The sequence below is a fragment of the Symphalangus syndactylus genome, chromosome 2, assembly GCF_028878055.3.
Source record: "Symphalangus syndactylus isolate Jambi chromosome 2, NHGRI_mSymSyn1-v2.1_pri, whole genome shotgun sequence".
Taxonomy (NCBI): domain Eukaryota; kingdom Metazoa; phylum Chordata; class Mammalia; order Primates; family Hylobatidae; genus Symphalangus; species Symphalangus syndactylus.
The window spans coordinates 137,709,887-137,734,385 of record NC_072424.2 but is presented as its reverse complement, the minus strand read 5'-3'; the positions used below and the strand labels follow the sequence as shown (position 1 = coordinate 137,734,385).

Here is a 24,499-nt window from a genome sequence, read left to right as displayed (position 1 = left end):
ATTACAGTACTTTAAATCAACTAGACCCTCCACGCTTTCCAAAACTGGTCTTGGATTCTGCTGGCCGCTTTATATTTCCACCAAGGAGTGGCTCAAGATCCAGGTTAATAGGGATGGACATGCTGAGTATATAGAGAGCCATGCAAATTGATAAGAAAAAAACAGTAAGACTCCAAATAGACAAATGGTCAAAGCACATGGAAAATATCCAACCTCATTATTACCTAAAGAGATGCACACTTAAAAAATATATTTCCCTTTTTCACCCACTGGGTTGGCAAACACTTAAAAATTAAAATATTCAGTGCTGGTAAGGGTGCTAAGAGGCAGGCATTCATACGTGTGGCTACTACAGATATTACTAACACTAGCTGGTACGCAAGGTGGCAGAATTCCCGGGGCCTTCCTGGGCCATAGTCAGGTGGCTATCCATGCAGACATGAGCACTGGGATGGTGATGCGATTTTTAAAATAAATGAAACATTTTCTTGTCCTCTGAATCGGCACCTAATCTGCTATACAGACACTTTGCCATCTAATTCCTTACCTAGATTATAATCCTGTGCTCTTTCTTACCCGAACATCTTGAAAAAAAATCCAGTTGTGAGAAAGAGTATTTTCGGAGTATTGCCTTGGATCATGGAATCTATCCATTCCTCTAGCTGTTCTAATGTATGCATACATTAGATACCCTGGGTTTAGCCCTGCATACTTGGCCCTTCATGGAACTGTACCATCTCAATTATCCTTCGGAGATATTCATCAGCTAGCATTTCAGGGCTCTACAAAAGAGAGACACAAAAAGATCAAAATTGTCCTCATAAAGGTTGGCTAACACCCTTCCCACGATACCTACAAAGTTTCCTTTTTGAGATTTCTACATCTGGAGTAGCTGAGTTTCTTCTGAGCAGCAGTCAATCTGTTTGTATTGATAGAAAACTATAAATTGGGTAGGTGGAATGTTTGTTTCTCTTTTCCTGCTAAGAAGCCTGAAGATACATATTTGACCTGTCTTTGCAAATGTACCATATGGCTACCTAAAAGAAAACTACTCAAAATTATTTAGTCAGAGGTCAAATCTGGGCAACATAAATTTGTATTGTCCTTTTTCTGCCAGTAAATATAGATTTTGGCAATGTTTTTTCACCTATAATATCCTCAAGGATACTGAAAAAAAAAGTCACCTCCAAATGATAATAACTTGTATATTGGGAATACTACAAATAGCTAACAAAATAGCAGTGACTCTGAATTCCCGAAGAAAGGAGTCTCTAAATTCTCAATGGCACTTGCTAAATTCTATTAGAGTTACTTTATTACGTGTCTGTTTACCTGATTAAAAATAGCTCTTTATTTTTAAAGCAAGAGTCATGCCTAACTCATCTAGTACTGGCTTAGCCTAACAATAAGTTGAATAAATCAATTATGTTTAGAACGGTTACCACAATTTTAAATACTGGTTATCATTATTTCTTGAATGTTAGTCTAATTCCTTCAGTTAGACTGTATGTAAGTCATACAGGAAATGAACGACATCAATCCTTCCTTGTGTGCCTGAGAACATAGTAGGGGCTGAACACTGTTCTGCGTTGTTGTTGTTGTTGTTGTTGTTGTTGTTTGGAGACAGGGTCTGACTCTGTCGCCCATGCTGGAGTGCAGTGGCATGAACACGGCTCACCAAAGCCTCGATTTTCTGGGCTCAAGTGATCCTCCCAACTCAGCCTCCTGAGTAGCTGGGACAACAAGCATGCCACCATGCCTGGCTAATATATATATATTTTATAGAGACAGGGTCTCACTATGTTGCCCAGGCTGGTCTCAAGCAATCTTCCTACCTCAGCCTCCCAAAGTGGTGGGATTACACGTGTAAGCCACCATGCCTGCCACTGCTAAGTGGTTTAACAAACATCTGTAACTGTCAGTAAATTGACTAGAGCCCTTTGCTGACGTTTTGCTGAACCAATCTGTCTCTGTTGATCATAACTAGCATTTAGCAAACCTTTTCCCTGAATATAGCATGGTATAATACTAATAACTTACATATGTTTAGGGGATGCTTGAGACATCTTTGTCATTACTGCTTGTCATATTTTAGAGGGTAAGGACTTGCTAACTTTTTTTTGTAAAGCCAGGATACCTTATCACGGTATTCTGTGCATCATAAAATGTACTTACTAAATGATTTTGGTGGCAGATTACAATGGTAAAAATGTATCCAACTAGCCTTGCTTCATTGATCTGAAAACAGCCTGCACATCATCCACATTCCACACCATCTGCTGGGCTCATTATTGGTAAGTCAGTGCCCATACATTGCTCTAATGAGGTGCACTTGGCATCTGCAATGAGGAAAATCATAGCTTAATGATTTCTGGCAACTGTCAGCTACTTAAGAGCTATTCAACTACCCAATGTTTAATAATAAAAATTATAGGCGCCACATACAGGGACTTATGCTTGTTATCCCAGGGACTCAGGAGGCTGAGGTGGGAGGATCACTTAAGCCCAAAAGGTCAAGGTTGCAGTGAGCCACAATTGTACCACTGCGCTCCAGCCTGGGTGACAGAGAGAGATGCTGTTTCTAAAATAAAAAAAATATATATATATATTAGACAAAAACAAAAATGTGTCCAGCCCACACAATACAGCAAAATAAATAAAATAGACCTTCTTAATTTTGTCCCAACTTTCAGCATTGTTCAAGGGAAAGAGGAAAATACAGTCACCTTCCCACGGCTCAGGCTCACCCACACAGTGTGCGGCTCTCCGTTCCTCCCAGGCTTCTCTTTCTTCATTTCCACAGACCTACCACCACAGAAAGGGAACGAGCCGACCAGCATGGGGCAAGTTCACCATACTCGTGTTCTTAAGAGAATGTGCTGGAGAAGGAGCCTGTACCATTGGCCAAAATGAGACTAAGGGATTTTCAGTGTTCTCCACTGTGCTCTGCTGACGTGGAAAATTAATGGTTGACTATTGGCCCCTCGTAGCCACTTCAGGACACTAACCCTGAGCCAGAAGACACCAGCCCTTATATGGCCTGATGTGGTCTGGATCCGTGTCCCCGCCCTAATCTCCTGGCTAATTGTAATCCCCAATGTTGGAAGTGGGGCCTGGTGGGAGGCGATTAGCTCATGGGGGCGGTTTCTCATGGTTTAACTCCATCCCCCTTGGTTCTGTCGTCACAGCAGTGAATTCTTGTGAGATCCCGTTGTTTAAACATGTGTGGCACCTGCCCCGCCACTCTCTTCCTCCCGCTGTGGCCATGTGAGACACCTGCTCCCACTTTGCCTTCTGCCATGACTGTAAGTTTCCTGAGGCCTCCCCAGAAGCTGATGCTGCCAGCTTTCTGTACAGCCTGCAGAACCATGAGCCAATTAAACCTCTTTTCTTGCAAATTACCCATTCTCAGACATTTCTTTATAGCAGTATGAGAACAGACTAATACATGGCCTCTCTTCCATAGTGAAGTGGAGGTGAGGGTTGGGTTCCTAAGTGCTGACAGGAAAGAAGTGGATAATGGGGATAATGGGGAAAACAGAAGGCTCCCATGCACAGGGCAAAAAATGAGTGGCCCCTAGGAAGTACACCTCCCCTATCAGGGAATCGCTGGAATCCCTGGGGAGAGGTCAGGGTCAGAGGGCACAGACCTGTTGATACAGGTGAAGTCACGCTAACCAAGGTTCATAGCACAATTCGTCCAAGTTACATTCAAATCCCTTAAATAGTTCTGATACCCTGGGATTATAAAAGGCTTAAGCTGAGCTGAATATTCTAGAAAGCTCTAGAATAGGAAAGTTCTAAGATTGGAGACCTTTCCCAAGCGATTCCACAGGCATAAACCCTGCAACGCTGTGTGCTTCTGCCCTGGGTGAGCAGTCCCGACAGGATACCATGCCAGCACACTCTGCTTCCCGGGGGAGGTGGGCCCTCCCTGGGAGCTGCTTTACCAGAGGCCAAACTTGAGGTTTTCTCTTCATTGGCACAACAAGCAGCCTTGGAGCCAGAAGGACCGACTGTCTGCCTTTACCAGGAGGTGGGACTTTAAGCACCACACTCAGGAAATAGACTTGCTCATTCTCGTTATACCCCAAGATGCAGCAAGGTTGTACGTTCTGCACGTCCACCTCTGACAGGACCTTCACACCTTGAGCTGCTGTGAAGGAGGCTCATCCACACTTGCACAATGATTCTTGGTGGAGCTGGGGGGAGATCAGCCCACCTAACACCACACGTGGCACTGTGTGTCCAAACAGCAATCCACTTCGCCGCTGTTGACCTTAAGCAAGTTACTGCACTTCCCAAAGCCTCAGCTTCTTTGTCTGTAAAATGGGGACAATGACGTATCCACCCAATAAAGGCTGTTGGGATAATTAAATGGGATGATGCAAGAAGGACTCCTAGTAAGTGTGGATAAATCTTAGCCATCATTGCATTGTTGTTTCTACAGCTATCGTGGGACGTACCAGTGTGGCCCGTAGGATATGTAATTTGAAATTTTATCTAAATCTTCAATAAGTCAGTCAGTTGTTTTCATAATACAAACTATAAAGAGTAGGACTCAATAAAGTCACCTTGGCAGCATGGGATGGAGAAAATGGAGTGTGAGACATTGTATGGTGCTCAGTGTGCAGCATGCTGCTCTACCAGATCACCTAGGGCTATGGCAAAAGGGCCCCACACCCTGGGTGGTTTAAACAGCAGAAATGTATTTTCTCATTGTTCTGGAGGCTGGAAGTCCCAAATCCAGGTGTCACCAGAACCTTGGTCCTTCTGAGACTAGGTGGAGCCCTTCCTTGCTTCTTCCCAGTTTCTGGGGTGGCTGGCTGTCCATCCTTGGCACTCTTTGGCTTGCACAGTCTCTGCCTTTGTGGTCATGTCATTGTCATCACATGACCATCTTCTTATAAGGACATCAGTCACACTGGATTCATTCAATATGAGTTCCTTCTACTCCAATATGACCTCATCTTAACTAATTACACCTGCAACAACTTCCAAATAAAGCCACATTCTGAGGTACTGGGTGTTGGGACTTCAGCGTGTCTTTTTGGGGGACACAGTTCAACCTGTAACAAGTGCTTTACGAAGTTGAATTGTGTTGCCCTGCTGTACACTGGGATGGCATTGGAACATGTTCTTGAGACCGTACTTAGGCAGCTCTGGGGAATGAGCCCCAGGCAATAGTGGGTGTCCTGTGAGCCCTGAGTGTTCTCCCTGACCACCAGTACCCTCCCAGACCCCAAACCAGCCCACTGCTGGCATGTGTCCAAGGCAGCCAGAAGCAATCCAATACTATTCAAAAATCCGTCATGTATGTTGAGGGATGGTGACTGGGGGAAGAAATGATTTGCAAAGAAAGAAAAGAAACAGTTCTCTGTTGTCATCCTTTTAAAAATGTCTGCTCCTGTTATCTTGAGTAAAGTGGTGGTTATACAGGTATCTGCTTATATCAGCAGTCATTGGCCTGTACACTTAAAGTTTGTTAATATTTCTGTATACACATTTTATATCCATAAAAAATGTCCAGAAAAGAGTAAGAGAGTGGAAAACTTAGGTATACCATTATTAGTCACTAAGTGTTTTTAGTGGATGGCTTTGCTAGATCAAAAACATGTAATCAGTATATAAATGGAGGGTGGGAGGGGGTGAGCGTTGAAAAATTACCTATTAGGTACAATGTTCACTGATTGGGTGATAGGTATACTACAAGCCTAAACCTCACCATTATGCAATATATCTATGTAACCAACCTGCACGTGTATCCCCTGAATCTAAAATTTTAAAAAATTAGTAATTTTAAAAGCATATACATTGAATAATAACAGAGCTGCTCTATTTTGTGCCGCTCCAGCAGGAATCAGGGTTTTCCCTGTGTGCCTCATTAGTCCAAATATGTGCAAGTTTCCTGCTGTGTTCTAGAGGATTATGCTGTCCACTCCACAAGGTGGGCGGTAGAGCTGGGTGGGGTCTGCGGCACAGAGAAGTGCCTCAGTGCACTGTAGACAACAAGCTGACCTTAGGGACAATCAGTAGGATGAGGGATGGCTTGAGGCTGAGCCTTGCTGGGCAGCCTCTAATTCTTTGAAGGGTGGAAGGACGACCAGAGTACATGCCCCACCCAGCTCCCATCCACACGGTCTTCTCCTTCTCCCAGCCTGTGGTTATTTATCGAGTCACTGTCAGTGGAAAAAATTGCTCTGGAAATATGCGGCTGATCTTTCCATTCTGGGTGAATTGCAGCCTCGTTTTCCCCTGTGACTGCAGTGGATGATTATATTGAGCAGTACAGGCTGGGACAGGGGACAGCCTTCTGGGTCCAATGGTGAGAAGATGGAATAACTTGGAAAATCTTTGCATTCTCACAAAGACTTTCATTCTTCCAGGTTTCCCTCGACTAGAGAGGTGCTAGGACTCTGTCCTCAATCTGTTCCTCCAGAATGGTTTGTTCCCCCTCCCCTTACCAGTCAGCAATGGTCTGTTTATGTGACACTGTCCACTTGTCTCCCTAGTGACACACAGCAAAGCCACAGAGCAGAATGGATTTCTTGCTTTGCCCAATGTGGAGCTGCTTCTCCTGCCCCTGTGCCTGCCCCTGTGGTGAAGGCCTCAGCCCTGCCACTCAGTCACACATGCTCTGATGCAAGGGTTGGACCCACCTAGCCAAGGTTTCTCCTCCAAGACAGGCCACTGCCCTGTCCCCAACTTAGATCCTCTGAGGGGGTATTTTAGTTTATTTTGTGTTGCTATAAAAGAACACTTGAGTCTGGGTAATGTATAAAGAAAATACGTTCAGCTCACAATTTTGCAGGGTGAGAAGTTCAAGGGCACGGCCCTGGTTTCCAGTGAGGGCTGTCACAACTGCATCATAACATGGTGGAGAATATCAAAGGGGAAGTGGACATGTTTGAAGAGGAGAAAATCCCACGGGAATCCTGGCTGTATTAACAATCCTCTCTCAGGAACTAATCTATTCCCAAGAGAACTCATCTAGTCTTCCCGGGGCAAGCACGCACTGATTTCCTTGAGAATAGCACCAACCTATGCATGAGGGATCCGCACCAGTAACCAAACACCTCTCACTAGGCCCCACCACCCAACACTGCCACATTAGAGATCAAATTTCAACATGAGTTTTGATGGAAACAAACAAACCACATCCAACCCATAGCAGAGGGGTAGTGGCCCTGACCTTCCTGGAGAAGTGGCAGGACCTTCCATCTGGCCAACCCTGTGTACACAGGGAAAGCTCACCAGTGGGCAGATGTTTCCTGTGGGTTACTCTATCTTGTCCTATTTCATTCTCCTCCCCTACTTTATGCCTGGGTGTATTCACATGCTAGGGCCATCAGAACAAAGTGCCACAGATTGGGAGGCTGAAGTAGTGGAAATGACAATTCCAGAGGCTGGAAGTCCAAGATCAAGGTGCTGGCAGAGCGGCCTCTCTCCTTGGTTTGCAGATGGCTATGTCCTCCCTGTATCATCACATGATCTTTTCTCCATATGTGTATGACTCTGTCCTAATTTCCTCTTCTTATAAAGACCCTCAGCCACACTGGATTAGGGCCCACCCTAATCACCTCATTTTAACTTAATCACCTCTTTAAAGGCCGTATCTCCAAATACAGTCACATTCTGAGGTACCAGATGTTCGGGCTTCAGCATAGGAATTGGGGTGCAGTCAGACACTATTCAGCCATAACAGTGGGTAAGGTTCTAAACAATTGTAGCACAAGACACAGAGAGGCTTCAGCAGTTGACCATTTTGCTTCCTGTCCTGCAGCCCCTGGTTCCTAGCAACACTCTTTCTGCCAAAATCTCCCACATCCTTACCCTGGCAGCCGGCCACTGCTTGATCCAGTCTGAGTTGTTCCAAGATGTGTTGGTGGCTGCTTGTTACAGTTCCTGTGTTTTGTTCCTGAAATTAGTTGCACACTGAATTAGGTCTCCAGTGTCTCAACTCCTTCCAGAGGCAGATGGGCAGCCTAGGTCTCCTCTCCAGTTCCCCAGCATAAGGAGGAAGTCTTCTGGCCTCACTCCTAGAGACATATGGACATCCTAATGCCCAGCATCTTTAGACAGTTCAGTTACATCTTTCCAGCTGAGGCCTCCAGTTGAGAGACTGACTGATAGACAGTTCTGGATTTCTGTCCTTCTCAGGGCTGAGGTATGTCCTGTGTATATTACCCAATATGGGACGGTTTTAGCAGGGAGCCCCCATGCTGAAATGTTGGAATTCCAGAGGTGGGCTGTGCCTTCTGCTCCAGGGTGGACTCCACTTCTGCGCTGAGGGTGGTCTGGCAGGCACACCAGTGTGCTCCCAAGGCTCACACTCTTGAGGTCCAAGGACGTGCTGTTGAGGAACATTAACACCCATGGCTTGCTGCTTTTGAAGAGTCCATAGCTAAGCTGTCCCTGACATCGGTCACCTTCATCTGGATACAGCAGGCCCAAGGCTCTCAAATAGAATTGCCATATTCTGCCAACTGGGGCCCAAAAAGTGCCCTCCCCAGAAGTCCATTGTTTAATGGAATCGTTGTTTAATGCCTTTAGAACCAGTGAGAATGTCTCAAGAGGAAAGATCGGTTGTTTGCCACTAGTCTGGGACATGACTTTGAAGTACTCAGGACAGCACCTCATTTTATTCTAGTTCCACAGTAAAAGTATGAGGCCCTTGGGAATGAAAGATTTGTTCCTGTTTATAACTCACTCAGCTCAGGACCATCCGACTGCCTTTTCGTCCATTCCCTCCCTCAACTGCAGTGGCGTGGAGCTGCCTGCCTGGTGCCATGGAGTTTGCCACTTTTGAGAGTGGGGGCCGTGAATCTCTAGCCAGACCTCCACCAGGAATATCTCCTGGCCTCCTTGAGTCCAGATGTCCTCAAGCCCTTCCTGGGGAAGACTTTCAGGGATCCATGTATGGGATCTGCAGGAAGGGGCATCCACATCTTCGCTGCTGCAGCTTGGTCCGTGATGAACCCCGAGGTCATAGTTATGGACACCCACCTGGGACCTCAGCATCTGTGTTGGCTCCAGTGAGAGGTCACCTGAAGAGAACACTGTCAGACCTTACCACAAAGAGACTTCACACCATATGCCTGAAGCCAGTTTATAAGGGCCAATCTGAGGACTAGGAAATCTAATTTGATGTGTGGCTCAAGTCTCACTTTCAGACTCTGACGCACAAAACCTTCTCTGTGGAGGATCTCTCTCTCTGTCTCTATCTCATAATTGATTTAATTTTTCTGAGACAAGGTCTCGTTCTGTTGGCCAGGCTGGAGTATAGTGGCACCATCTCCACTCACTGCAGGCTTGACCTCCCAGGCTCAAGTGGCCTCCCACCTCAGCCTTCCAAGTAGCTGGGACTACAGGTGCACAACACCATGCCAGGCTAATTTTTGTATTGTTTATAGAGACAAAGATTCTTCATGTTGCCTAGGCTGGTCTTCAACTCCTAGGCTCAAGCAATCCACCCACCTCGGTCTCCCAAAGTGCTAGGACTACAGGTATGAGCCACCATGCCCAGCCTGTAATTGATTTTACTGTGGTAAAATATACATAACATAAAATTTACCAGTTTAAGCACATTTAAATGTACAGTTCAGTGGCATTAAGTATGTTGTGCAGCCATTACCACCATCCATCTCTACAACTGTTTCATCCCCCCAAACTGAAACTCTGGACCCATTAAACGATACCTCCCTATTTCCCCTCCACCCAGACCCTGGCAACCCCCATTCCATGTTCTCTTGAAGAATCTGATCACTCTAGGGAACTCATGTAAGTGGAATCACACAGTATTTGTCCTTTTGGGTCTGGCTTATTTTACTTAGCATGATTTATCATGGTTTATCCATGATATCAATGTTTATCCATGTTATAGCATTTGTCAGAATTTCCCTCCTTTTGAAAGTTGAATGACCTTTTGCTGTATGCGTAAACCACATTTTGTTTATCTCTTCATGTGTAGATGGGCACTTGGGTTGCTGGAGGGCACATTTTAAAGAGTGCTGCATTCGGGGACATGCTTCTAGATCACTTCCCAAATATCCTTTGTTCTATCTAGCTCTCAGGAGCCCTCTTGCAATCAATAGGCTGGTATGCTTCATCTAAAGCTAAATGGAAGGTACTTTGCAGGTACTTCTGACCCCAAACTACACATGTGACAAGCAACCTGTATCAGTCAGGGCTCTTAAGTGCAAGCAACAGAAACAGACACCAACTAAGCTGAGTAGAAAGAGGATTTATTAAAAGGATATTATCTAGCTCACAGAATCTCCAGGAAGACAAAAAAATCCAGGCTAAGTTAGAATTCCAAAAACAACTGCATGAGCTAAAATCATGCAGCATAATTAGCTGCATCAAGACACTGCTGCTACCTCCCCCAAGCCACGATGACTCAGATGCACCTCCTATTACCACTGATACCCTGCACCGACACGCTGTTAGCACTGCTCCTGCTACTCTGTGACCTATCTTCCTGCCATCACCACCCCCACCAGGCAGAGCATTCTCTGTGGCCTGCCCCTTCTTGGCAGCAGCAGATAAGGCAAAGTCGGGACCAGAAACATCTGAGTGGCTGCGCCAAGATCAAAGCCCATGGCCCACAGGAAGGGAAGCTGGGAAAGTGAGATTCCAAGAGGTGGAGAATTCCCCCAACATGGGAAGGGTGTTAGACTCTGGGTGGCCAAAAGGAGAGATAAAGATTCGCTTCAGGTGTTAATGACCTCTCCAGCCCCATTTCAGTCCATCCCAGGTAGTAAGCATCCCAAACTATTTAATCCTGCCTTAGGCCTGATGATGTGGGGCCTCCACCTGAACCCACACCTCACAGGCCCACAGTGGCTTCCGCAATCATGTTCCACCATAGGGTCAAAGTCTGTGGGACCCAGGCCATGTGCCTGCCTGCAGCCTATGGCCCTCCCCTTTTTGTTGCACTCTAGATATCAAAGACCCTGGTATTTTGGGCCAAACAGCTCTGAGCCTGCTTCCAGGGCCTGCACAGGCCTTGTCGCTGGGTCTGTCCCCCTGCAGGTAATGCATGCTGCCACTGGGTATACTCCTGGGCCAAGGGGTGGCCACGTTGGGGCTGTTTTCAAAGGGTGTGTGTGGAACTTGGATATGTTCCCAGGGGTAGCCACACATTTGCAAGTAAGGCTCCTCACAGTGAAGAACAGAGCCAAACTCAGGAAGAGAAGAGGGCTGGGCTATAGGCCAGGGGCATACTCTGTGGCTATGTGCTGTCAAGGAACTCCAAGGTGTCCAGGAATTCTAAACTTGAACCTGGCCTTCCAATTGTTTCAGATGTATATTTGTCAAAAAATGAAATACCTAGGAATAAATTTAACCAAGGAGGTGGAAGATCTCTAAAGGGAAAATTACGAAACACTGCTAAAGAAAATAAAATTGAAGACGATACAAAAAAAGATCATGTTCATGGATTGGATTTAATACTGTAAAAATGACCACACTGCCACAACCGATCACAGATTTAATACAACTCCTATCAAAATACCAATGACATTCTTCACAGAAACAGAAAAAGTAATCCTAAAATTTGTATGCTACCACAAAAAACCTTGAGCAGCCAAAGCAATCTTGAGCAAAAATAACAAAGCTGGAGGTATCACACTACTGGACTTCAAAATATACTACAGTAACCAAAACAGCCTGGTATTGGCATAAAAACAGACACATGAACCAATAGAACAGAATAGAGAAACCAGAAATATAGCCACATGTTTACAGCCAACCAATTCAAGAAGAACATCAAAAACATTCATTGGAGAAAGAACAGTCTCTTCAACAGTTGCTTCAATTAGTAAGTGCAGAAAAATAAAACTAGACCCCTCACCATATCCAAAAACCAACTCAAAGTGGATTAAAGACTTAAGTGTAAGACCCAAAACTATGAAACTACTAGAAGAAAATATATGGAAAACACTTCAGAACATTGGTCTGGAAAAGGACTTTATGGAGAAGACCTCAGAAGCACAGGCAACAAAAGCAAAAATAGACAAATGGGATTATATCAAACCAAAAATCTTCTGCATAGCAAAGAAAACAGTCAACATAGTGGAGAGACAACCTGCAGAATGGGAGAAAACATTTGCAAACTATTCATCTGATAAGGGATTAATATCCAGAATATACAAGGAACTCAAAAACAACTCAACAGCAAAGCAAAACACATTCTATTTGTTTTGCTCATTAAAACAAATTAAAACATTAAAAATTAGCAAATGAGCTGAATAGACATCTCCTAAAAGACTTACAAATGATCAAAAAGTACATGAAAAAGTGCTCAGCATCACTGATCATCAGGGAAATCCAAAGCAAAACCACAATGCGCTATTCATCTTACTCCAGTTAGAATGGCTGGCATGAAAAGATTTTCAAAAGAACAAATGTCGGTGAAATGAAGAGAAAAAGGACCTTTCATACATTGTTGGTAGGAATGTAAATTAGTACAGCCATTATGGAAAACAGTATTGCGGTTTCTCAAAAAACTAAAGCTAGAACCACCATATGACCCAGCGATCCCACTACTGGGTATATATCCGAAAGAAAGGAAATAAGTATGTTGAAGAGATAGCTTCATTCCCATGTTTATTGCAGCACTATTCATACTAGTGAAGATATGGAATCAATCTAAGTGTCCATCAATGGATGAATAGATTTTTTAATGTGATATACTATGTACATATATTACACATCCAAGAAAATTTTAAAAAAAGAAAATGTGGTATATATATACACAATGGAATACTATTTGGCCATAAAAAAGAACAAAAATCTGTGTCATCTGCAACAACATGAATGAGTTTGGAGGACGTTATGTTAAGTGAAATCAGCCAGGCACAGAAAGATAAAACATGTTCCCATATGCGAAAGCTAGAAAAGTTGATCTCACAGAAGTAGAGCATAGAAGAGTGGTTACTAGACACTGGGAAGGGTGGGGAGGCAAAGCTAGAGGTTAATGAAGGGATACAACTGCACAGCTAGACAGGAGGAGTAAGTGCTAGCGTTCTACAAGACTATGGAGTAACTATAATTAATAATTTATTGTATATTTTCAAATAGCTAGAAGAGGAAATTTTGAATATTCCCAACACAAAGAAACAAAATATGTTTGGGGTAATAGATATGCTGACTACCCTGATTTGCTTATTATATATTGTATATGTGTATGGAAATATCACAATATACCCCATAAATATCTACAATTATTATGTGTCAATTAAAAATAATAATAAACGGGGCCAGTTGCGGTGGCTCACACCTATAATCCCATCACTATGGGAAGCCGAGGCAGTGGATCACTTGGGGCCAGGAGTTTGAGACCAGCTAGGGCAACGTGACAAAACCCCGTCTGTACTGAAAATACAAAAGAATTAGTCGGCTGTGGCGGCACATGCCTGTAATCCCAGCTACTCAGGTGGCTGAGGCACAAGAATTGCTGGAACCTGGGATTCAGAGGTTGCAGTGAGCAGAGATTGTGCCACTGCCCTCCAGCCTGGGCAACAGAGCAAGGCTGTGTCTCAAAATAAGCAAATAAATAAATAAATAAAAATAATTATAAAGGAAAAATGTATATTTGTCAAGGTAAAAATAGAACATTTAACAGTTAAGTAGCTTGTTTTAAATTTTCTTATTGTGGTAAAATATACATAAAATGCAATTTACCATTTTAACCATTTTTAAGAGTACAATTCAGGGGCATTAAGTACAATCACAATGTTGTACAACCAACACCACTATACATTTCCAGAACTTTCATCATTCCAAACAGAAACTTAGTGCCCATTAAACACTAACTCCCCATTCTTCTCTCCCTAGCCCCTGGTAACCACCATTGTATTTTCTCTCTCTATGCATTTGCCTATTCTAGGTACCTCATGCAAGTGAAATCATATTTATTTTTCCTTTCCTATCTGGCTTATTTCACTCAGCATAATGGCTTCAAGGTTCATCCATATTATAGCATGTATCATTGTGTCAGAATTCCCTTCCTTTCTACGGCTGAATAATGTCCCATTGTAGCTACATACCATGTTTTGTGTATCCATTCCTCCATCATGGGCAATTGGGTTGTTTCCACCTTTCAGCTAGTGTGAATCAGGGCTGCTATGATCCTTGGTGTACCAGTATCTGTTCAAGTTCCAGCCTTCAATTCTTTTGGGTACATACCCAAAGGGTAACTAGGGAATCAAATGGGAATCTATGTTTAACTATTTGGGGAACTGTTTTCTACAGTGGCTGCACCATTTTACAATCCCACCAGCAATTCAGGAGATTTCCAATTTCTCCACATTCTCACCAACACCTGTTATTTTGTGTTTATGGGGGTTCTTTTAAATAATAGCCATCCTAATGGATATGAAGAGCAGTTTGTTGTTTTAAATATTTAGACATGGCGGATGTGTACTCTTATGCCAGACCCCACATTGTTAGGGTTGGGCCAATTCTTATCACCATAATTGTGTCGGAGGAGTGTATTTGCTCTGTAGGGCTGCCATAAGAATTACCTCAAACTGGGTGGCTTAAAATAACATAAATTTACTTTCATAGTTCTGGAGACCAGCAGCCCAACACTAAGCTATCAGCAGTGCCATGGTCCCGCTGAAGTCTCTAGGGAAGGGTCTTCCTCACCCCTTCCCACTTCTGGTGGCTTCCAGCATTCCTTGGCTTGTGGCAGCATCACTCCAGTCTCTGCCCCATCTCCCTGGCCTCTTTCCTCTTGTCTCTGTGTGTCCTTTTCTGTCTCTTACAAAGCTGTCTCCTTGGATTTAGGGCCTGCCCTAATCCAGTATAACCTCAGCTGGAGCCTTAATCACATCTGCAAGGAGCTTATTTCCAAACAAACTCACATTCTGAGGTTCTGGGTAGACGTGAATTTTGGAGGGACAGCAGATTCCTTTCCCACCTGCTGCACTGCACAGCAGCACAGAGCCCACCTGAGCAGTGCTGAAGGATGAGAGGTCGCTCGGGGGGCATCAGATTCATGAGGCAAGAGCAGCCCAGGGTGGTCTTTAATGTGCAGTGAAGCTGGCGGAGGTTCCTTCACTCTGGCCCCAATATGCAGAAATACGCCCATCTTTAATTTTCTAGAGTGGAGCTATTTGCTCTCAAATTCCCATACCCACTTTGTTCAGGAAACATACTTCATCTTGACACCTCAATGTCACTCTGTCTCTTCTGTTTGAGTAGCTCCTTTCCAGTAAGCAGGCAACTCTGGTTCGAAATTCAGTCATTTCAAGGTTCCGACTCCATGCAGGGCTGTTCTCTCTGAAATCTTTCCTCTCCTTTCCCCTTTGCAGAGCAGAGGCCTGCATGCCAGGCAGCTGGGGGGCCTGTGGCATCAGGGGCAGTGGGGACCTGCTCCTCGGGGCGCTTACACCGAGACGGCTGAACGCGCAGGACCCAGAGAGGCGGGGAGGCCTGCCGGGGGCAGGGGCGGGAAGCGTTAGGGCCAGTGAGGGGGCCTGGCTTGCATGTGGCCCAGGGAAGGCTCCGAGAGGCCACAAGGCGTCCCTGAGCCCGGGCTGGCTGTCAGCGGTGTCCCAGGAACTGGGCCGGCCCCACACCTCTGCAGCACCCTGGAGGGAGCCCCCAAGAAGCTGGGCAGAGGCGGACCTCAGACACAGCCAGGCCCTGGGCAGTGCGGCCCCTGCAGTTGAGGTGACAGGCAGGCCTAAGGCGCCCCTGTTTCCAGGCCTTGCTCTCTCTCAGCTGTCCCTCCTGGCTTTGAGACAACCCCTGCCCCACTTGACATCTCTCCAAGACAGTCGCACAAGCACTTCGTTCCCGGCCACCTCCCGAGCCCCTGCACAGTGATACAGGGGACCTCGTCTGCATCTTCTCTGTGAATTGTGGCAGATGCAGCCTCCCAGGACACTGTCGCAGGCTCCTGCCAACACACACTCTGCCAGCCTGCGGCCCCCCAGGGACTCAAGGCTCCTCAGCCCCTCCACTGGCCTTCCAGGCAGGAAGCAGAACACTGCTGCCTCACCTCCAGGCTCTGGAAGCTTCTGGGCCGACCGCCCTGGAGTCTGAGCGTGGGGAGGGTCTGCACCCAGTCCCCCTCGGCCTCCTTTCTCCAGGGCCTACTGGCAGCACTAGCAGGCTCTGGTGATACTGTGGGATCATAAAAAATACGAGATCAAGAGTTCGAGACCAGCCTGGCCAACATGGTGAAACCCCGTCTCTACTAAAAATACAAAAATTAGCCGGGCGTGGTGTTGGGCACCTGTAATCCCAGTATTCAGGAGGCTGAGGCAGGAGAATTGCTTGAACCCAGGAGGCAGAGGTTGGGGTGAGCCGAGATTGTAACACTGCGCTCCAGTCTGGGCGACAGAGCGAAACTCCATCTCAAAAAAAAAGAAAATACACATTGTGGTACTGTCCCTGGCTCCCAGCCACAGCTCCTAAAACTCTTGTACTTTTCTAAGTGATGAGAATGACAGGAGCAGCTTTTGTTACAATATTTCCATTTTGTCTCCAGTTCCTGAACAGCTCTGGAGCTACAAAGGTGAAATAGGAGCATCTCTTGTTGCTTATAGGGAGCCTATTCCTGCTTCATGAGTTTGTGTGAGTGAAGTGACTTTTGAAAAGGCCTAAGGTTGGGGCTGATTACCAGAGAAGCCAACCAGGTGATGAGGAGACTGGAACTTTCAGCCCCACTCCCCAGCCTCTGAGGAGGCAATGATGGAATCAATCATGTCTGCGTAATGAGGCCTCTATAAAAACCCAAAAGGACGTAGTTCTCAGAGCTTCTGGGTTGATGAACACGTAGAAGTGCTGGGCCTTCATCAGAGAAATGCAAATCAAAACCACAGTGAGATACCATCTCACACCAGTTAGAATGGCCATCATTAAAAAAATCAGGAAACAACAGGTGCTGGAGAGGATGTGGAGAAATAGGAACACTTTTACACTGTTGGTGGGACTGTAAACTAGTTCAACCATTGTGGAAGTCAGTGTGGCGATTCCTCAGGGATCTAGAACTAGAAATACCATTTGACCCAGCCATCCCATTACTGGGTATATACCCAAAGGACTATAAATCATGCTGCTATAAGGACACATGCACACATATGTTTATTGCAGCACTATTCACAATAGCAAAGAGTTGCAACCAACCCAAATGTCCAACAACGATAGACTGGATTAAGAAAATGTGGCACATATACACCATGGAATACTATGCAGCCATAAAAAATGATGAGTTCATGTCCTTTGTAGGGACATGGATGAAACTGGAAAACATCATTCTCAGCAAACTATCGCAAGGACAAAAAACCAAACACCAGATGTTCTCACTCATAGGTGGGAATTGAACAATGAGAACTCATGGACACAGGAAGGGGAACATCACACTCCGGGGACTAGTGTGGGGTTGGGGGAGGGAGGGAGGGACAGCATTAGGAGATATACCTAATGCTAAATGACTAGTTAATGGGTGCAGGAAATCAACATGGCACATGGATACATATGTAACAAACCTGCACATTGTGCACATGTGCCCTAAAACCTAAAGTATAATAATAAAAATAAAAAAAAAAAGAAGTGCTGGGCCTTCATGCCCCTTTCCCCTCCTTGCCTGGTGTGATTTGGCTGTTCCTAAGTGGTATTCTCCATAATAAATGGGTAAACAAAAGTAAAGTGTTTCCCTGAGTTCTGTGAGCCATTCTAGCAAACGATCGAATTCAAGGAGGGGGCTGTGGGAATCCACAGTTCATAGCCGGCCAGTCAGGAGTCAGAAGGGAGGCCTGGACCTGCGATTGGCATCTGAAGCAGGGCAGCCTTGTGGGGCTGAGCCCTCCACCTGTGGGATCTGACACTAACTCCAGGCAGATGGTGTCAGAACTGGATCAAATCATAGGACATCCAGCTGGCATCCACAGAAAAATGGAGAATTGGTTGGTGTCAGAAAACCCTACCCATTTGGCGTCTGATGTGAAGTGTGTGACAGTAGAAGGAAGCACAGTTGGTTTTCCCTTTCTAGGACCTCATCCCCTCCTCACCCCGCATCCCCACAGTCTGTCTGAAAATTAATACTCCATGCTTTAGTCCTTCAGGCCAGACATTCTGATATTTACAGCCCGGCCTCAGAAGTTCCCAGAACTCCTGTCCTTCAAGGGTATCTGCAATGAACTTTTTTTTTTTTGAGATGGAGTCTCGCTCTGTTGCCAGGCTGGAGTGCAGTGGCATGATCTCGGCTCACTGCAACCTCTGCCTCCCGGGTTCAAGCAAGTCTTTTGCTAATTTTTGTATTTTTAGTAGAACGGGGTTTCACCATGTTGGCCAGGATGGTCTCGATCTCTTTTTATTGTTATTATTATTATTATACTTTAAGTTCTGGGGTACATGTGCAGAACGTGCACTTTTGTTACATAGGTATACATGTGCCATGGTGGCTTTCTGCACCCATCAACCCGTCACCCACATTAGGTATTTCTCCTAATGCTATCCCTCCCCTAGCCCCCCCATTCCCCCACAGGCTCCGGTGTGTGATGTTCCCCTCCCTGTGTCCATGTGTTCTCATTGTTCACCTCCCACTTATGAGTGAGAACATGTGGTATTTGATTTTCTGTTCTTGTGATAGTTTGCTGAGAATGATGGTTTCCAGCTTCATCCATGTCCTGGTCTTGATCTCTTGACCTCATGAACGGCCTGCCTTGGCCTCCCAAATTGCTGGAATTACAGGTGTGAGCCACCGTGCCCAGCTGCAATGAACTTTTTTAAAACCCTGTGTGAGACTCCAGCCAGGCAATTATGTCTGTCCCAAGCGGTGAGCTCTGCTTCTTAGGGGAGGGAGCCTCAGCCTCAGGATAAAGAGCACGGTAACAAGCTCTTCTAACAAAAGCTCATCAACACGTATCTCAAAGAATAGCATCCCCAGCCAGGCATGGTGGCTCAGGCCTGTAATCTCAGCACTTTGGAAGGCTGAAATGGGAGGTTCACTTGAGCCCACGAGTTAGAGACCAGCATTATGGTGAGACTGTGCCTCTACAAAAAATAGAAAAAAATTAGACAGACATGGTTGTGTGTGCCTGAAGTCCCAGCTACTCAGGAGGTTGAGGTGGGAGGATTGCTTGAGCCCAGTAAGTTGAGGCTACAGTGAGCTGTGATCACACCACTGCACTCCAGCCAGGGCAACAGAGCCAGACCCTGTCTCTAAATAAATAAATAAATAAATAGCATTTCTCCCTCACATTTGGGAAAACGCAGTTCTATGTGACACGCCAGCAGGCAGAGAAGTCCCTTTAAATTTCTTGTTTTTTGGTGCCATCAAGTGGTGACTTGAATTTTTTTCCCTCAGGTAGGTTTTTTCTAAAAGTTGTTCAGTAGGCTGTTCAGCGATAATTTCTCAGACAAGAGTGTGTTGCATTGAAACACTCTGTGTTACTCATTAAGAAAAAACTCACATCTTCAAAAATTTAACTGCTCAAGGACTTTGAGTTAAACATTGTAAATGAACCACAAACATTCATGCCCCCCAACCTGAAAAAAAAAAAAAAAAAGCCACTAAGATGAAATGAAAAGACAGAAAGGATAGGAGAGGTAATGTTGGCAGACAAGAACTAGGAACAAAATTTGGGGAGTGAGAACAAGAGGCCATAATCAGAGATGCATGAGAAGAGCACATGAGGGTACTGTGGGCTGAAGGCTCCTAATGTAGCCTCCAATTCCCGCCCCCTGGTGTACACACCTTATAGCATTCCCTCCCCTGGAGTGTGGCCCCTCATCAGTTGACTTTGAGTTGATAAAAAGGGATGCTGTCCTGGTGTGTCTAGAGGTAAGACACAGGAAGCACAGCAGATACTCCCCTTCTCCTGCTGGCCTGGAAGAAACAAACTACCCAGGAGGAGAGGGCCACCTGCCAGGAAATGGGGGGCACCCCCTAGGAGGTGGGAACATCAGCCCTACAACTGCAAGAACCCAAGTTCTGCCAACAACCTGAACGGGTCCTGGACCTCAGAGGAGACCCCGGCCTCAGCCAATGCCTTGATGTCAGCCTGAGGAGACCTGAGTAGACAGCCCAGCGGCCCCATAACTGGACTCCAACCGGTGGAAACTGAGCTAATAAATGTGTGCTGTTTTCAACTGCTGACTTTAGGGGGATTTATTAGGCCAACAACAGAAAACTCATACATGGGCCAATTCATCCTTAGACCCCTCTGAGAAGAAAACAAGGAACCAGGATCAGGAGGGACAGAACAGAGGTAGGGGCAATGTCAGACACAGAAAAGAACAAAGTGGCAATAGAAAACAAAAGATAAAGTCATCAGAGAGCAGTCCAGGGAGCTCAGCACCAAAACGCGGTTCCAAGAAGAAATAGAGAAGACAGAGGGCAGGAAATTGTCAAATACATAATACCATAAATTTTCCAGGACCCCAAAGCCACAAGCCTCTAGACTCAGAATGTTCAGAGCAATGAATGAAAAAAGACCACATCAAGGCATGCCATGCCATCATTAAATTTCAGAACATCAGGGCTAAGAAGAACGTGCCGGAGGCTTCCACAGAAAAAAATCAGGTTACATTAAAAAGAGAAAAGGACTCATCATGGCATTGACTTTCCAACAACGATACTGAACATAAGAAAGTATTGGAACCCAAGTCACCTTCCTGGTATGATATTTAACTATAGTTACGTAGGATGTATCCACTGGAGGAAACTGGGGAGGGTACATGGAACCTCTGTGTACTAATTTTACAACTTCCTGTTAATCTATTTCAAAATAGAAGTATTTTTTAAAGCAAGCATTGGAGCAATGGTACCAGAATCCTAAGGAAAAAAATATTTTCAACCTAAAATTCTATACCCATGTCTATCCATGAGGATGTTTCGGCTGCAAATAAGAGTAGCCACCATTTGAACAGGTTTTTAAAAATAACAGTTATATTTTCTTGCTATATAAATAAGCACAAAGACAGACCAGGTCTAGGAGTAGCTGGGCCAGGTTCTCTCCTTCTTTCTGCTTTGGCATCTTCAGGGTCAGGCTAACTCTGAGATGGGTCCTGAGGTGAGAGGTTCAGTTCCAGCGTCTCATCCAGACCTGATGATGCCCAGAAAAGAAACATCTCTGAGTGTCTCTCTTTTAGAATAAAGGACATTTCAGGCCGGGTGCAGTGGCTCACACCTGTAATCCCAGGACTTTGGGAGGCTGAGGCGGGCAGATCACTTGAGGTCAAGAGTTCGAGACCAGCCTGGCCAACATGGTGAAAATCCATCTCTACTAAAAATACAAAAATTAGCCAGGTGTTTTGGCTGACGCCTGTAATCCCAGCTACTTGGGAGGCTGAGGCAGGAGAATTGCTTGAACCTGGGAGGTGGAGGTTACAGTGAGCCAAGATCACACCACTGCACTCCAGCCTGGGCGACAGAACGAGACTCCGTCTCAAAACAAAAAAACTATATATATCCCCTCAGGTTTTAGAACCAAGAATCGTATGCTCATGGTTGAACCAATCTGTCCAGATGGATGAAATACACTTAGACTACCCATGTTCTCCTCGAGGATGAGCCTGTCTTGAGGCAGGTGGCTGAAGAGGGAGGAGTGGACATCCAAATAAGATTGGGATTTTATCAGGAAGGAGAAAGTTTAAATGAATCCTAGGAAGGCAGCCGCGGTGTACACTATACTAACAAAACTATGAGTCAAATATGAGGGTAGAAGAAAAATATTGCAGACATACAAGGGCTTACACAGACACCTCCACTGCTTTAGGTTAGAAAGTTCTTAAGACAGAACCACCAAATACAACATATGGATTTTTTTGAATCCTAATTTTGAAAAATAAAACAAAAAGGGAAAATGCTGTAGTTCAGCATTTGTAAATTTGTAAATTTGTAGTTCAAATTTACTGAGGTAAATTTGAATATGGATGCCAAGATTATTGCTAATTTTGTTAGGTGTGATAAAAGCATTATGACTATGTAAGAAAATGTCCATATTTTTGAGTACGTTTGAAATTAATAAGATGATGTGTGGGATTTGCTTTTAAATCCTTCAACCACAACAAAAAAAGGGGAAGGGCATAGATGAAGTAAATATGTCAAAATCCTAATACATGTTGGCCCTGTTCCAGCTAATAAGAAGAGATAATAGAAGTAGAACATAACCCCCTTTGAAACTCTAAGGAATAAACAGATCTTATCAAAGTTTTTGAATCTCAGCACTATTGACAATTTAGATTAGATAATTACAGTCACACACTGCAAAATGACATTTCAGTGAATGATGCACTGCATATATGATGGTGGTCCCGTAACGTTTTAATATTGTATTTTTGCTGTACCTTTTCTATATCTAGATACACAAATACTTACCATTGTGTTACAGTCACATACAGTATTTAGTATAGTAGCATGCTATACAGATTTGTAGCCTAGATTTGAAGGCTGTACCATATAGCCTAGGTGTATACTAGGCTATGACACCTAGGTTTATCTAAATGCCTTCTATGGTGTTTGCACAATGATGAAGTCTCCTAATGACACATTTCTCTGAATGTATCCCTGTTGTTAATCAACACATGATTGTATTTGTTGGGGGCTAGGGGGCTGTCCTGACTGTTGTAGGATATACAGCAGCATCCCTGTCTTCTACACACTGGATGCCAGTAGCATCCTTCCTCCCTAGTCATGACAACCAAAAATGTCTTCAGACATTGCCAAATATCCCTAGGTGGGGTGGGGGTCGGGGTAAAACTGCTTTTGGTTGATTTGGGTAATTATCAATGGCCGATAGCGCCACAGAAAGAGAGGAGACAATCTGATGGCTGGAAGGACATCCCTGTGAAATAATCTTGCCAAAATAAAATCAGACCTGAAACAGATGGAGGCTCTAGAACAGCAAGACAGAGGAACAGGTTAAATGCATGTGGAGACACAGCCAAAAATGACCAAGTTGCTTCAACAAAAACACTGCAAGAAAAAAGGAAGGAGGAAAAACCTATAGGTTAAAAGAGGCTTAAGAGACATAATTAATCACAATCAAATCTTATTTGAATGCTGATTCAAACTAATTGTGTTTTTAAAAAGCCAACACATGTGTGATGCCAAGTGAATATTTGATGACTTTAGAGAATAGTGCTAATTTTTTCAGGTGTGGTAATGGCATTGTGGTTAGGAGTTTTCTTTATAAGTTTTATTTATTTATTTATTTATTTATTTATTTATTTATTTATTTATTTAATTTTTTGAGACAAGGTCTCGTTCTGTCACCCAGGCTAGAGTGTGATGGAGTGATCACAGCTCACTGCAGCCTCAACCTCCCAGGCTCAAGTGATCCTCCCACCTGAGCCTCCTGACTAGCTGGGACTACAGACACCCACCACCATATCTGGCTAATTTTTAAACTTTTTGTAGAGGTGGGGGGTCTCGCTATGTTGCCCAGGCTGGTCTTGAATTTCTCGGCTCAAGTGATCCACCATGGCCTCCCAAAGTACTGGGATTACAGGCATGAGCCACCATGCCCAGAGGTCTTTAAATAGAAATGCATAGTAAAACATTTACAGATGAAATATATGATATCTGGAATTTGCATTAAAATATCCATGGGTTAAAGGGAGTGGGAAGGAGTTTAGCTGAAACAATATTGGCCTTATGTTGATGATTGTGGAAACTTGGAAAAGGACACATGAGAGCTTCTGATGCTCTTTTCTCTACTTTGGTTTTGTTGAAAATTTATCATGATATAAAGTTTTTAAAAAGTCACCTCCTTCATACCCTTTCCTTTAAAGTCCTTCATAGATTGGCTACAGGAAAGAACCCATGGAATCCTCAACACAAAAAGCAGCCAAGAAAAGCCCAGGTAATGGAAGGGACGTGGACATGACATACTAAATGGAAAAAATGAGCATAGTATAAGCAAAAATAACAATAAATACATAGGAAACTGTGAAAGTGAAAAATACAAGGCAATATGTAACTAGGGAAAACAAGAATTTGTCCAAGAAAAAATAGTCACAATAAACCACTTGACCCTTAGATGAAAATGTTTACATTGTTATCATAAAAATGAAAACCTAACTAGCCACCAGCACCAATGTGTGCCACTCAGGGCCTGAGGGCCAGCCTGCCATCACTACTGCCACTGCCAGTGCCACAAGCACTGCCCAGGGACCTGAGGGCCAGCTTGCCATTAACACTGCCACCACCAGTGCTGCAAGCACTGCCTAGGGGCCCAATAACTAGTATACCCAGGCCCCTCCTACTACCACTGATGGCGGCTTATGTTACCCAGGGGACCAAGGACCAACCTACCTGATGTTCTTGTCCCCAGAAAAGCCTTGCCGCAGCCTCCACTAATAACCACAGCCTAAGCCACTGAAGAACACAAAGACCCCACTGACACTGATTAAAGCTGAATAAATCATACAGAGACTAAATTATTGTGCCCATCCGGAATCAAAGCCAAAGCACCCTACCCAACCAACACTACAGATACATTTACAGGGAAAATTATTGCCTATGAAAGCCATTCCA

The 24,499-nt window shown here is 44.6% G+C and overlaps 1 protein-coding gene across 1 annotated transcript in view; it reads right to left on the bottom strand.

Annotated features, from left to right (window-relative positions):
• Positions 1-20,962, bottom strand: part of MAS1 (MAS1 proto-oncogene, G protein-coupled receptor) — a 55,715-nt gene extending 34,753 nt beyond the window's left edge. The window contains exon 1 of the mRNA XM_055268876.2: positions 20,946-20,962. The gene's annotated coding sequence lies outside the window, so the exon portion shown is untranslated. The remainder of the gene's footprint in view (positions 1-20,945) is intronic.
• Between the last annotated feature and the right edge of the window lie 3,537 nt (positions 20,963-24,499).